The sequence below is a fragment of the Mytilus californianus genome, unplaced genomic scaffold, assembly GCF_021869535.1.
Source record: "Mytilus californianus isolate M0D057914Y unplaced genomic scaffold, xbMytCali1.0.p SCAF_3, whole genome shotgun sequence".
In the NCBI taxonomy this organism is placed as follows: Eukaryota; Metazoa; Mollusca; class Bivalvia; order Mytilida; family Mytilidae; genus Mytilus; species Mytilus californianus.
In genome coordinates, this window is record NW_026262679.1 from 37,312,232 (window position 1) to 37,326,741 (window position 14,510).

General features: G+C 29.0%; 1 long non-coding RNA gene across 2 annotated transcripts in view; it reads right to left on the minus strand.

The window, feature by feature from the left end:
* LOC127734492 (uncharacterized) overlaps window positions 1–14,193 on the minus strand; it is a 33,440-nt gene extending 19,247 nt beyond the window's left edge. For both annotated transcript variants that reach the window (XR_007997626.1, XR_007997625.1), the window contains exons 1-3: window positions 14,090–14,193; window positions 13,497–13,617; window positions 11,728–11,858 (exon numbers count right to left, since the gene is read on the minus strand). This is a non-coding gene — a long non-coding RNA (uncharacterized LOC127734492). The remainder of the gene's footprint in view (window positions 1–11,727; window positions 11,859–13,496; window positions 13,618–14,089) is intronic.
* Between the last annotated feature and the right edge of the window lie 317 nt (window positions 14,194–14,510).

Consider the following 14,510-nt stretch of genomic DNA (forward strand, 5'->3'; position numbering starts at 1 on the left):
TTACTATTAGGTGCGGAACCATAGCTCTTAATTAGGTCCTTATGATATATTATAAAGACTTAGAGCTACGGTTCCACAGCTACCTTACCATCAATTCTTTGAAGAAACCTATATAAAAAATAAATATATATACAACAATATCAATGAAAATATATAAAATGAAAATAATCAACCAATCTTACTATTAGGTGCGGAATCGTAGCTCTTAATTAGGTCCTTATGATATATTGTAAAGACCTAAGAGCTACGGTTCCACAGCTACCTTACCATCAATTCTTTGAAGAAACCTATATAAAAAATAAATATATATACAACAATATACATGAAAATATATAAAATGAAATAAATCAACCAATCTTACTATATGGTGCGGAACCATAGCTCTTAATTAGGTCCTTATGATATATTATAAAGACCTAAGAGCTACGGTTCCACAGCTACCTTACCATTAATTCTTTGAAGAAACCTATATAAAAAATAAATATATATACAACAATATCCATGAAAATATATAAATTGAAATAAATCCACCAATCTTACTATTAGGTGCGGAACCATAGCTCTTAATTAGGTCCTTATGATATATCATAAAGACCTAGGAGCTACAGTTCTGCAGCTACCTTACCATCAATTCTTTGAACAAACCTATATAAAAAATAAATCAACCAATCTTACTATTAGGTGCGGAACCATAGCTCTTAATTAGGTCCTTATGATATATTATAAAGACTAAGAGCTACGGTTCCACAGCTACCTTACCATCAATTCTTTGAAGAAACCTATATAAAAAATAAATATATATACAACAATATCCATGAAAATATATAAAATGAAAATAATCAACCAATCTTACTATTAGGTGCAGAACCGTAGCTCTTAATTAGGTCCTTATGATATATTGTAAAGACTTAAGAGCTACGGTTCCACAGCTACCTTACCATCAATTCTTTGAAGAAACCTATATAAAAAATAAATATATATACAACAATATACATGAAAATATATAAAATGAAATAAATCAACCAATCTTACTATATGGTGCAGAACCATAGCTCTTAATTAGGTCCTTATGATATATTATAAAGACCTAAGAGCTACGGTTCCACAGCTACCTTACCATTAATTTTTTGAAGAAACCTATATAAAAAATAAATATATAGACAACAATATCCATGAAAATAAACAAAATGAAATAAATCCACCAATCTTACTATTAGGTGCAGAACCATAGCTCTTAATTAGGTCTTTATGATATATCATAAATACCTAAGAGCTACGGTTCTGCAGCTACCTTACCATCAATTCTTTGAAGAAACCTATATAAAAAATAAATATATATACAACAATATACATAATGAAATTAATCAACCAATCTTACTATTAGGTGTGGAACCATAGCTCTTAATTAAGTCCTTATGATATATTATAAAGACTTAAGAGCTAGGGTTCCACAGCTACCTTAACATCAATTCTTTGAAGAAATCTAAATAAAAAATAAATATATATACAACAATATACATGAAAATATATAAAATGAAAAATCAACTTATCTTACTATTAGGTGCGGAACCTTAGCTCTTAATAAGGTCCTTATGATATATTATAAAGACCTAAGAGCTGTGGTTCAGCAGCTACCTTACCATCAATTCTTTGAAGAAACCTATATAAAAAATAAATATATATACAACAATATACATGAAAATATATAAAATGAAATAAATCAACCAATCTTACTATATGGTGCGGAACCATATCTCTTAATTAGGTCCTTATGATATTTTATAAAGACCTAAGAGCTACGGTTCCACAGCTACCTTACCATTAATTCTTTGAAGAAACCTATATAAAAAATAAATATATATACAACAATATCGATGAAAATATATAAAATGAAATAAATCCACCGATCTTACTATTAGGTGCGGAACCATAGCTCTTAATTAGGTCCTTATGATATATCATAAAGACCTAAGAGCTACAGTTCTGCAGCTACCTTACCATCAATTCTTTGAAGAAACCTATATAAAAAATAAATCAACCAATCTTACTATTAGGTGCGGAACCATAGCTCTTAATTAGGTCCTTATGATATATTATAAAGACTTAGAGCTACGGTTCCACAGCTACCTTACCACCAATTCTTTGAAGAAACCTATATAAAAAATAAATATATAGACAACAATATCCATGAAAATATATAAAATGAAATAAATCCACCAATCTTACTATTAGGTGCAGAACCATAGCTCTTAATTAGGTCCTTATGATATATTATAAAGACCTAAGAGCTATGGTTCTGCAGCTACCTTACCATCAATTCTTTGAAGAAACCTATATAAAAAATAAATATATATACTGTAAATTCAGAAATTATTGCGTGCATTTATTATTGCGATTTTGTCATTTTAGACTAAAATGCAATTTTAATTTTTGCGATATTGAGAAAAATCCTGTTTAACTCATATAGAAATTTTCAAAATGTGAGTTTTAATTATTGCGATTAAAACCCGTTCGCATTTTTCGCAAAAATAAAAACATCGCAATAATTTCTGAATTTACAGTACAACAATATACATAATGAAATTAATCAACCAATCTTACTATATGGTGCAGAACCATAGCTCTTAATTAGGTCCTTATGATATATTATAAAGACCTAAGAGCTACGGTTCAACAGCTACCTTACCATTAATTCTTTGAAGAAACCTATATAAAAAATAAATATATAGACAACAATATCCATGAAAATATATAAAATGAAATAAATCCACCAATCTTACTATTAGGGGCGGAACCAAAGCTCTTAATTAGGTCTTTATGATATATCATAAAGACCTAAGAGCTACGGTTCTGCAGCTACCTTACCATCAATTCTTTGAAGAAACCTATATAAAAAATAAATATATATACAACAATATACATAATGAAATTAATCAACCAATCTTACTATTAGGTGCGGAACCATAGCTCTTAATTAGGTCCTTATGATATATTATAAAGACTTAAGAGCTACGGTTCCACAGCTACCTTTCCATCAATTCTTTGAAGAAATCTATATAAAAAATAAATATATATACAACAATATACATGAAAATATATAAAATGAAATAAATCAACTAATCTTACTATTAGGTGCGGAACCTTAGCTCTTAATTAGGTCCTTATGATATATTATAAAGACCTAAGAGCTATGGTTCAGCAGCTACCTTACCATCAATTCTTTGAAGAAACCTATATAAAAAATAAATATATATACAACCATATACACATGAAAATATATAAAATGAAATAAATCAACCAATCTTACTATTAGGTGCGGAACCATAGCTCCTAATTAGGTCCTTATGATATATTATAAAGACTTAAGAGCTACGGTTCAACAGCTACCTTACCATTAATTCTTTGAAGAAACCTATATAAAAAATAAATATATATACAACAATATCCATGAAAATATATAAAATGAAAATAATCAACCAATCTTACAATTAGGTGCGGAACCATAGCACTTAATTAGGTCCTTATGATATATTATAAAGACCTAAGAGCTACCGTTCCGCAGTTACCGTACCATCAATTCTTTGAAGAAACCTATTTAAAAAATAAATATACCTACAACCATATACACATGAAAATATATAAAATGAAATAAATCCACCAATCTTACTATTAGGTGTGGAACCATAGCTCTTAATTAGGTCCTTATGATATATTAAAAAGACCTAAGAGCTACTGTTCCACAGCTACCTTACCATCAATTCTTTGAAGAAACCTATATAAAAAATAAATATATATACAACAATATTGATGAAAATATATAAAATGAAAATAATCAACCAATCTTACTATTAGGTGCAGAACCGTAGCTCTTAATTAGGTCCTTATGATATATTGTAGAGACCTAAGAGCTACGGTTCCACAGCTACCTTACCATCAATTCTTTGAAGAAACCTATATAAAAAATAAATATATATACAACAATATACATAATGAAATTAATCAACCAATCTTCGTATTAGGTGCGGAACCATAGCTCTTAATTAGGTCCTTATGATATATTATAAAGACTTAAGAGCTACGGTTCCACAGCTACCTTACCATCAATTCTTTGAAGAAATCTATATAAAAAATAAATATATATACAACAATATCCATGAAAATATATAAAATGAAATAAATCAACTAATCTTACTATAAGTTGCGGAACCTTAGCTCTTAATTAGGTCCTTATGATATATTATAAAGACCTAAGAGCTATGGTTCCGCAGCTACCTTACCATCAATTCTTTGAAGAAACCTATATAAAAAATAAATATATATACAACCATATACACATGAAAATATATAAAATGAAATAAATCAACCAATCTTACTATTAGGTGCGGAACCATAGCTCTTAATTAGGTCCTTATGATATATTATAAAGACTTAAGAGCTACGGTTCCACAGCTACCTTACCATTAATTCTTTGAAGAAACCTATATAAAAAATAAATATATATACAACAATATCCATGAAAATATATAAAATGAAATAAATCAACCAATCTTACTATTAGGTGCGGAACCATAGCTCTTAATTAGGTCCTTATGATATATCATAAAGACCTAAGAGCTACGGTTCTGCAGCTACCTTACCATTAATTCTTTGAAGAAACCTATATAAAAAATAAATATATATACAACAATATACATAATGAAATTAATCAACCAATCTTCCTATTAGGTGCGGAACCATAGCTCTTAATTAGGTCCTTATGATATATTATAAAGACTTAAGAGCTACGGTTCCACAGCTACCTTACCATCAATTCTTTGAAGAAATCTATATAAAAAATAAATATATATACAACAATATCCATGAAAATATATAAAATGAAATAAATCAACTAATCTTACTATAAGTTGCGGAACCTTAGCTCTTAATTAGGTCCTTATGATATATTATAAAGACCTAAGAGCTATGGTTCCGCAGCTACCTTACCATCAATTCTTTGAAGAAACCTATATAAAAAATAAATATATATACAACCATATACACATGAAAATATATAAAATGAAATAAATCAACCAATCTTACTATTAGGTGCGGAACCATAGCTCTTAATTAGGTCCTTATGATATATTATAAAGACTTAAGAGCTACGGTTCCACAGCTACCTTACCATTAATTCTTTGAAGAAACCTATATAAAAAATAAATATATATACAACAATATCAATGAAAATATATAAAATGAAAATAATCAACCAATCTTACAATTAGGTGCGGAACAATAGCTCTTAATTAGGTCCTTATGATATATTATAAAGACCTAAGAGCTACCTTTCCGCAGTTACCGTACCATCAATTCTTTGAAGAAACCTATTTAAAAAATAAATATACCTACAACCATATACACATGAAAATATATAAAATGAAATAAATCAATCAATATACTATTAGGTGTGGAACCATAGCTCTTAATTAGGTCCTTATGATATATTATAAAGACCTAAGAGCTGCTGTTCCGCAGCTACCTTACCATCAATTCTTTGAAGAAACCTATATAAAAAATAAATATATATACAACAATATCCATGAAAATATATGAAATGAAAATAATCAACCAATCTTACTATTAGGTGCGGAACCGTAGCTCTTAATTAGGTCCTTATGATATATTGTAAAGACCTAAGAGCTACGGTTCCGCAGCTACCTAACCATCAATTCTTTGAAGAAACCTATATAAAAAATAAATATATATACAACAATATACATGAAAATATATAAAATGAAATAAATCAACCAATCTTACTATATGGTGCGGAACCATAGCTCTTAAGTAGGTCCTTATGATATATTATAAAGACCTAAGAGCTACGGTTCCACAGCTACCTTACCATTAATTCTTTGAAGAAACCTATATAAAAAATAAATATATATAGAACAATATCCATGAAAATATATAAAATGAAAATAATCAACCAATCCTACAATTAGGTGCTGAACCATAGCTCTTAATTAGGTCCTTATGATATATTATAAAGACCTAAGAGCTACCGTTCCGCAGTTACCGTACCATCAATTCTTTGAAGAAACCTATTTAAAAAATAAATATACATACAACCATATACACATGAAAATATATAAAATGAAATAAATCAACCAATCTTACTATTAGGTGCGGAACCATAGCTCTTAATTAGGTCCTTATGATATATTATAAAGACCTAAGAGCTACTATTCCGCAGCTACCTTACCATCAATTCTTTGAAGAAACCTATATGAAAAATAAATATATATACAACAATATCCATGAAAATATATAAAATGAAATAAATCAACCAATCTTACTATATGGTGCGGAACCATAGCTCTTAATTAGGTCCTTATGATATATTATAAAGACTTAAGAGCTACGGTTCCACTGCTACCTTACCATCAATTCTTTGAAGAAACCTATATGAAAAATAAATATATATACAACAATATACATGAAAATATATAAGATGAAATAAATCAACCAATCTTACTATATGGTGCGGAACCATAGCTCTTAATTAGGTCCTTATGATATATTATAAAAACCTAAGAGCTACGGTTCCGCAGATACCTTACCATCAATTCTTTGAAGAAACCTATATAAAAAATAAATATATATACAATCATATACACATGAAAATATATAAAATGAAATAAATCAACCAATCTTACTATTAGGTGCGGAACCATAGCTCTTAATCAGGTCCTTATGATATATTATAAAGACTTAAGAGCTACGGTTCCACAGCTACCTTACCATTAATTCTTTGAAGAAACCTATAGAAAAAATAAATATATATACAACAACTCCATGAAAATATATAAAATGAAAAAAATCAACCAATCTTACTATTAGGTGCGGAACTGTAGTTCTTAATTAGGTCCTTATGATATATTATAAAGACCTAAGAGCTACGGTTCCGCAGCTACCTTACCATCAATTCTTTGAAGAAACCTATATTAAAAATAAATATATATACAACAATATACATGAAAATATATAAAATGAAATAAATCAACCAATCTTACTATATGGTGCGGAACCATAGCTCTTAAGTAGGTCCTTATGATATATTATAAAGACCTAAGAGCTACGGTTCCACAGCTACCTTACCATTAATTCTTTGAAGAAACCTATATAAAAAATAAATATATATAGAACAATATCCATGAAAATATATAAAATGAAAATAATCAACCAATCCTACAATTAGGTGCTGAACCATAGCTCTTAATTAGGTCCTTATGATATATTATAAAGACTTAAGAGCTACGGTTCCACAGCTACCTTACCATTAATTCTTTGAAGAAACCTATATAAAAAATAAATATATATACAACAATATCCATGAAAATATATAAAATGAAATAAATCAACCAATCTTACTATTAGGTGCGGAACCATAGCTCTTAATTAGGTCCTTATGATATATCATAAAGACCTAAGAGCTACGGTTCTGCAGCTACCTTACCATCAATTCTTTGAAGAAACCTATATAAAAAATAAATATATATACAACAATATACATAATGAAATTAATCAACCAATCTTCCTATTAGGTGCGGAACCATAGCTCTTAATTAGGTCCTTATGATATATTATAAAGACTTAAGAGCTACGGTTCCACAGCTACCTTACCATCAATTCTTTGAAGAAATCTATATAAAAAATAAATATATATACAACAATATCCATGAAAATATATAAAATGAAATAAATAAACTAATCTTACTATAAGTTGCGGAACCTTAGCTCTTAATTAGGTCCTTATGATATATTATAAAGACCTAAGAGCTATGGTTCCGCAGCTACCTTACCATCAATTCTTTGAAGAAACCTATATAAAAAATAAATATATATACAACCATATACACATGAAAATATATAAAATGAAATAAATCAACCAATCTTACTATTAGGTGCGGAACCATAGCTCTTAATTAGGTCCTTATGATATATTATAAAGACTTAAGAGCTACGGTTCCACAGCTACCTTACCATTAATTCTTTGAAGAAACCTATATAAAAAATAAATATATATACAACAATATCAATGAAAATATATAAAATGAAAATAATCAACCAATCTTACAATTAGGTGCGGAACAATAGCTCTTAATTAGGTCCTTATGATATATTATAAAGACCTAAGAGCTACCTTTCCGCAGTTACCGTACCATCAATTCTTTGAAGAAACCTATTTAAAAAATAAATATATATACAACAATACACATGAAAATATATAAAATGAAATAAATCAATCAATATACTATTAGGTGTGGAACCATAGCTCTTAATTAGGTCCTTATGATATATTATAAAGACCTAAGAGCTGCTGTTCCGCAGCTACCTTACCATCAATTCTTTGAAGAAACCTATATAAAAAATAAATATATATACAACAATATCCATGAAAATATATAAAATGAAAATAATCAACCAATCTTACTATTAGGTGCGGAACCGTAGCTCTTAATTAGGTCCTTATGATATATTGTAAAGACCTAAGAGCTACGGTTCCGCAGCTACCTAACCATCAATTCTTTGAAGAAACCTATATAAAAAATAAATATATATACAACAATATACATGAAAATATATAAAATGAAATAAATCAACCAATCTTACTATATGGTGCGGAACCATAGCTCTTAAGTAGGTCCTTATGATATATTATAAAGACCTAAGAGCTACGGTTCCACAGCTACCTTACCATTAATTCTTTGAAGAAACCTATATAAAAAATAAATATATATAGAACAATATCCATGAAAATATATAAAATGAAAATAATCAACCAATCCTACAATTAGGTGCTGAACCATAGCTCTTAATTAGGTCCTTATGATATATTATAAAGACCTAAGAGCTACCGTTCCGCAGTTACCGTACCATCAATTCTTTGAAGAAACCTATTTAAAAAATAAATATACATACAACCATATACACATGAAAATATATAAAATGAAATAAATCAACCAATCTTACTATTAGGTGCGGAACCATAGCTCTTAATTAGGTCCTTATGATATATTATAAAGACCTAAGAGCTACTATTCCGCAGCTACCTTACCATCAATTCTTTGAAGAAACCTATATAAAAAATAAATATATATACAACAATATCCATGAAAATATATAAAATGAAATAAATCAACCAATCTTACTATATGGTGCGGAACCATAGCTCTTAATTAGGTCCTTATGATATATTATAAAGACTTAAGAGCTACGGTTCCACTGCTACCTTACCATCAATTCTTTGAAGAAACCTATATAAAAAATAAATATATATACAACAATATACATGAAAATATATAAGATGAAATAAATCAACCAATCTTACTATATGGTGCGGAACCATAGCTCTTAATTAGGTCCTTATGATATATTATAAAAACCTAAGAGCTACGGTTCCGCAGATACCTTACCATCAATTCTTTGAAGAAACCTATATAAAAAATAAATATATATACAATCATATACACATGAAAATATATAAAATGAAATAAATCAACCAATCTTACTATTAGGTGCGGAACCATAGCTCTTAATCAGGTCCTTATGATATATTATAAAGACTTAAGAGCTACGGTTCCACAGCTACCTTACCATTAATTCTTTGAAGAAACCTATATAAAAAATAAATATATATACAACAACTCCATGAAAATATATAAAATGAAAAAAATCAACCAATCTTACTATTAGGTGCCGAACTGTAGTTCTTAATTAGGTCCTTATGATATATTATAAAGACCTAAGAGCTACGGTTCCGCAGCTACCTTACCATCAATTCTTTGAAGAAACCTATATTAAAAATAAATATATATACAACAATATACATGAAAATATATAAAATGAAATAAATCAACCAATCTTACTATATGGTGCGGAACCATAGCTCTTAAGTAGGTCCTTATGATATATTATAAAGACCTAAGAGCTACGGTTCCACAGCTACCTTACCATTAATTCTTTGAAGAAACCTATATAAAAAATAAATATATATAGAACAATATCCATGAAAATATATAAAATGAAAATAATCAACCAATCCTACAATTAGGCGCTGAACCATAGCTCTTAATTAGGTCCTTATGATATATTATAAAGACCTAAGAGCTACCGTTCCGCAGTTACCGTACCATCAATTCTTTGAAGAAACCTATTTAAAAAATAAATATACATACAACCATATACACATGAAAATATATAAAATGAAATAAATCAACCAATCTTACTATTAGGTGCGGAACCATAGCTCTTAATTAGGTCCTTATGATATATTATAAAGACCTAAGAGCTACTATTCCGCAGCTACCTTACCATCAATTCTTTGAAGAAACCTATATAAAAAATAAATATATATACAACAATATCCATGAAAATATATAAAATGAAATAAATCAACCAATCTTACTATATGGTGCGGAACCATAGCTCTTAATTAGGTCCTTATGATATATTATAAAGACTTAAGAGCTACGGTTCCACTGCTACCTTACCATCAATTCTTTGAAGAAACCTATATAAAAAATAAATATATATACAACAATATACATGAAAATATATAAGATGAAATAAATCAACCAATCTTACTATATGGTGCGGAACCATAGCTCTTAATTAGGTCCTTATGATATATTATAAAAACCTAAGAGCTACGGTTCCGCAGATACCTTACCATCAATTCTTTGAAGAAACCTATATAAAAAATAAATATATATACAATCATATACACATGAAAATATATAAAATGAAATAAATCAACCAATCTTACTATTAGGTGCGGAACCATAGCTCTTAATCAGGTCCTTATGATATATTATAAAAACCTAAGAGCTACGGTTCCACAGCTACCTTACCATTAATTCTTTGAAGAAACCTATATAAAAAATAAATATATATACAACAACTCCATGAAAATATATAAAATGAAAAAAATCAACCAATCTTACTATTAGGTGCGGAACTGTAGTTCTTAATTAGGTCCTTATGATATATTATAAAGACCTAAGAGCTACGGTTCCGCAGCTACCTTACCATCAATTCTTTGAAGAAACCTATATTAAAAATAAATATATATACAACAATATACATGAAAATATATAAAATGAAATAAATCCACCAATCTTACTATTAGGTGCGGAACCATAGCTCTTAATTAGGTCCTTATGATATATTATAAAGACCTAAGAGCTACAGTTCCGTAGCTACCTTACCATCAATTCTTTGAAGAAACCTATATAAAAAATAAATATATATACAACAATATACATGAAAATATATGAGGAGTGATAACAGAAAAGAGTCATGCCCACTGACCTGAAGGAAATTTAATATTTTATGAATTAGATTAGGGATCTCTCAAAGAATTCAAGTAGGAAAATAGGTGATGAGGTATGAGGTGAGATACCTTCCCTCTATATAATATATATCAGTGACCGCTGTGGATAGTAAACTTGAAATTGACAGAAAATAGCAACTACAAATTATTTTTAGTATATTTATGTTCATACAACAGAAAAACGCAAAAATAATTGAAATTAATAGAAAACAAAAAAATAAGAGATTCTGGAAAAAAGGGGGAGTGTTAAAAATAAATTGTCCTGTCCCAAGTACCTTATAGGTAAATAGACTCCAAGAAAAAAAATTATAGTACCCTATTGCATAATTTTTAACCAACAAAAAAATACTCACCACATATAATTATAGATGAGGTTTTTGCCGTAACCCTTTGGTAACTACAAAGATAGCTGTTTCACTGTACACATTGCTTGCTCTTCAAGGTCATTGAATACTGTTCTGCTCTGTTCAGTTGTTCGGTTCCTCTAAAATATCAGATAAGTATAAAATATTTGAAAGGATGGAAACTTAAAACTTTATTTTATTTATAGACTTCTTTATAAAATGTTTATTTAATCTAAGACATTCATATAAAAATAAGGAGATGTGGTATGATGAGACATTACTGTCCACCAAAGTTCAAATGAAGTAGATGCAAGTCATTATACTGGCAACTGTAGTACGGCCTTCAACAATGAGATAAACCTAAATCATATGGTCTGGTTTAAAAGGCCCTAAGACACTAAAAATATGAAACAATTCAATTGAGAAAACTAACAGCCTAATTTATAAACAGTTTACATAAAAACAAATATGACAAAAATGAACCAAGGACAACCACTGAACTTTCAGGCTCCTGACTTGTGACAGGCACATAAAGAATGAAATGTGTCTGGGTTAAACATGCATGTTTGTAAGTGTTCAACACTCCCCCTAACCTGGGACAGAGGTGTAACAGTACAACATCAAACTATAAAAATTAGTTGAAAAAGGCTTTACCCATCAGATGGATTATTACAGTAACAAATAGAAATACATCTAACAAAAACGGGTACTTATACATCCCAAAACCAAAAAGGCACAAAGTACAGATCTGCGAGTACTCGCAGTTACTGACAGCTAGTTCAAAGCCAATAAAACTAATAAAAAACATATCATAGGGAACATGTGTACTTAAGTTTCAAGTTCAACTTCATCAAAAACTACCTTGACCAAAAACTTTAACCTAAAAACTTTAACCTGAAGCAGGACAGACAGACGAACGAACAGACAGACGAACAAAAGAACCGACAGACGAATAACCGACAGATGAACGAACCGACAGACAAATGAACGAACAGACCCACAGACCGAAAAACATTATGCCCATAAATGGGCATAAAAATCATGTATCTAAGGCTTAAATATCAATCAGTTCACATCCAACATCCAGTGGATTAAGGGTAAAGACGTCAATAATAGTCAGAGAAAAACATGACCTTGTGCAATGCCAAACTATAGGTATTGACAGATTGTAGAACCGTGAAAGTACACATGTGTAATATTTAGTATGGTTTTAATTCATTGATGACAAAATCAATATTTACACCAATAAAAACAATATTCAAAGATTTATTTACACTGTTGAATAGGTAACCTTTTAGAATAAGTTTATTTAAAGGATTGATAAGTGTACGTAACCCTGATTGTTTATGTTTTCTTTAGTACAAAAAATTCTCCTTTAATCAATGTCATATTTCAATCAATTTCTAATATATCTATCTCAACAAGAATAACAACATATCCAATATATAATATTAATATTATTCTGTAAAACTTAAACCATAAAACATTTCTTTGCATGTAAATATCATTAAGTAAGATTAAGGTTATTGTTCCGTGACCTATTGCGGTTCATATGGATGTAGATGTAGATGGCTATAAATTATATAATACATGGCAAATATTTGTAAATACTGAATATCAGCTCATAACTAAAGCAAAGAAACAGACAGATATTATTATGTTGAAAAGATATGTTATAATTTATATCTGATTAATCTTTTTAGCTACAAGTATCCAAAAGGTAATTAAAAAAAACAGGGTTTGTAAAAGTTTTTTTGTTTTTTTTTAAACTATTATACCTGTATACACTGTGTCTACCATTGTTGAAAGTCTATATAATGGAGTTGTAAGAATGTCTGGCTATCCTAAATGCATTTGAATACAAAGTTAGACGACTGTAAGTTCATAGTACTCCAAAAACTGAAAAGAAACATTTAATATTAAAACAGGTCATAAAAGTTTTCACATACCGGTAGACTAGAACAATCTACTTGCTGATGAGAGAAGTCAAACTCGCTGCAATACATTTGGATTTTCATTAAGTCAAATGACCCTAGAAATATTAATAAATATAAGATTTTCAGATCCAGGATTTTGAAAAGGGGGGGCCCATAAATGTAGCTCCATAAGGGGAAGGGCACCCCCTTAAATCAGCCTCTGCTTTTGCAAAACTTGTAAATTTGTAGACATGTACGAACATTTGGAAGAGTGTTTAATATATAAACTAATGTGAAGAAACTGTAATAGTCACCATTTTGTTTCACATCCAACCTTATTATGCATGAAAATTTTGTGAAATCTTTTTGATTCTATAAAAGTAATTTTCTAGAATTAAAAGCTTTCAAATCCCAAAGAGATCGCATTGAAGCAAATAATTATAACTAATTAATACCTTAAACTCCTCATAAACCTCTTTAGTGTACCAACAAAATTCTAAGGAAATAATCCATGTCTTTATTCAAGGAATTAAAGATCAAACTTATAATTTGGAGTCAAATTCTAACCTTTTGATCACATGATCATACAGGAAATAAAACTGTTCACTCACATCTACTCACTTCACACTTGAGTAACTGGCTGTGTACAAAAATAATTTAACCTGACAAAGGTATTTCACCAAATTATGTAACAGAATTTTGTTCAGATAATAAAACATTCCCCTAAAGGGAAAAGTTTTAATATAAGTTGTACAACTTTGCCCCCAGCGTAGCTTAGTAAAAAACAGTACAGGGGTGTGTAACAGGACACTTTGTATGAAGATACACAGACTCTTTTTATGAATAAGTCACTGGTGCATTCATTGAGTTCACTTT